Source organism: Oratosquilla oratoria, chromosome 7, assembly GCF_046742065.1.
Source record: "Oratosquilla oratoria isolate Oo_2021 chromosome 7, ASM4674206v1, whole genome shotgun sequence".
NCBI lineage: Eukaryota > Metazoa > Arthropoda > Malacostraca > Stomatopoda > Squillidae > Oratosquilla > Oratosquilla oratoria.
Window position 1 is genome coordinate 76,838,868 of NC_134783.1, and position 2,500 is coordinate 76,841,367.

Consider the following 2,500-nt stretch of genomic DNA (forward strand, 5'->3'; position numbering starts at 1 on the left):
GTCGTTCTTCTGGAAAGTCGTCCCTCTGCGAGATCTTTCCATGAGGTCGTTCTTTTGTGAGGTCGTTCCTCTGGCAGGCAGTTCTTTTGTTGGCCCGTCCACCCATGCAGTCGTCCTAGTATAGGGTTCTTCCTTCCATGAGGTCTTTCCTCTACATAGCAGGAGTTATGAGCCACATCTAGCTAAATAGGTGTTTTCATAATAATGATGAATTATATCTGTAATGCTGATAAAAGTTTTTATAATAATGTTGATAATAATAGTAATAAGTTTTGCGGAAGAGACTCTTAGGTTGAAAAGGGACGAGGAGGGAAAAAGAACCCATTAGATACATTAAAAATCCCAGAAGCTTAATAAAAAATTATTACAAATAGAAAAATTCTGTTACAATTATTTCTTTTTCCTGAGGCGAGAGGCGTTTGGGGGTAAATCGGTTACACCGCCAACTGCGGTGAAGAAAAAGAAGAAGAAGAAAAAGAAGAAGAAGAACTCGAAGAAGAAGAAGAAGAAGAACTCGTAGAAGAAGAAGAAGAAGAAGAAGAAGAAGAAGAAGAAGAAGAAGAAGAAGAAGAAGAAGAAGAAGAAGAAATCGAAGAAGAAGAAGAAGAAGAAGAACTCGAAGAACTCGAAGAAGAAGAAGAAGAAGAAGAAGAACTCGAAGAAGAAGAAGAAGAAGAAGAAGAAGAAGAACTCGAAGAAGAAGAAGAAGAAGAAGAAGAACTCGAAGAAGAAGAAGAACTCGAAGAAGAAGAAGAAGAAGAAGAAGAACTCGAAGAAGAAGAAGAAGAACTCGAAGAAGAAGAAGAAGAACTCGAAGAAGAAGAAGAAGAAGAAGAAGAAGAAGAAGAAGAAGAAGAAGAAGAAGAAGAAGAAGAAGAAGAAGAAGAAGAAGAAGAAGAAGAAGAAGAAGAAGAAGAAGAAGAAGAAGAAGAAGAAGAAGAAGAAGAAGAAGAAGAACTCGAAAAAGAAGAACTCGAAGAAGAAGAAGAAGAAGAAGAAGAAGAAGAAGAAGAAGAAGAAGAACTCGAAGAAGAAGAAGAAGAAGAAGAAGAAGAAGAAGAAGAAGAAGAAGAAGAAGAAGAAGAAGAAGAAGAAGAAGAAGAAGAAGAAGAAGAAGAAGAAGAAGAAGAAGAAGAAGAAGAAGAAGAAGAAGAAGAAGAACTCGAAGAAGAAGAAGAAGAACTCGAAGAAGAAGAAGAACTCGAAGAAGAACTCGAAGAAGAAGAAGAAGAAGAAGAAGAAGAAGAAGAACTCGAAGAAGAAGAAGAAGAAGAAGAAGAAGAAGAAGAAGAAGAAGAAGAAGAAGAACTCGAAGAACTCGAAGAACTCGAAGAACTCGAAGAAGAAGAAGAAGAAGAAGAAGAAGAAGAACTCGAAGAAGAAGAAGAAGAAGAAGAAGAAGAAGAAGAAGAAGAAGAAGAAGAAAAAGAAGAAGAAGAAGAAGAAGAAGAACTCGAAGAAGAAGAAGAACTCGAAGAAGAAGAAGAACTCGAAGAAGAAGAAGAAGAAGAAGAAGAAGAAGAAGAAGAAGAAGAACTCGAAGAAGAAGAAGAAGAAGAAGAAGAAGAAGAAGAAGAAGAAGAACTCGAAGAAGAAGAACTCGAAGAAGAAGAAGAACTCGAAGAAGAAGAAGAAGAAGAAGAAGAAGAAGAAGAAGAAGAAGAAAAAGAACGAATAAAGAAGAAGGAGGCTAGAAAGGAACGGAGAGAGGCCAAAGCAAAAGCTTTAACAATTCGCAAAGTTTTGAAACAAGAAAAGCAAGTCAAAAAAAGTTATTAATTAAAGAAAAAAAAGAATAAAAATATATAAAAAGGGTGTTTTGAACGAAAATTTAACACCAGCACAAATCGCCTATATAGATGACTTGCGAGAACAGCTAGATGTTGACAAGAAATAAAAAGCAATATGATTTTGATATTTTATTTTCCTAAAAAGGGGCGTAGCCCAGGGCGCGCAGCGCCCGCGCCGCAGGCCAAGCCCCCCGGCGTAGCCGGTGGGCTTCTATATACATAAAAAATGAGTCATCACCGGAAATACTAACTCCCGGGGACACATCTGACTCAGACTCAGAGAATCTTTACGAAATATTACCAAGAGAATCTTTACGAAATAACGCTAAGAGAATCTTTACGAAATATTGCCAAGAGAATCTATATACATAAAAACGGAATTACGGAATTCTGACAAAAGAATCTTTACGAAATATTGAGAAAATATCTACAAAATATTGCCAAGAGAATCTTTACCAAATGTTAATAAGAGAATCTTTACGAAATATTACCAAGAGAATCTTTACAAAATATTGATAAGAGAATCTTTACGAAATATTGCCAAGAGAATCTATATATACATAAAAAAATAAAGTTTATCAGTTTTGAAAATTTTCTGGCGTTTTTATGACCACCTTCCGAAATTTTATTGCCTTTATGATTGACCTAACGAAAAAGAGAAGGAGAGAGAGAGAGAAAGAGAGAGAGAGAGAGAGAGAGAGAGAGAGAGA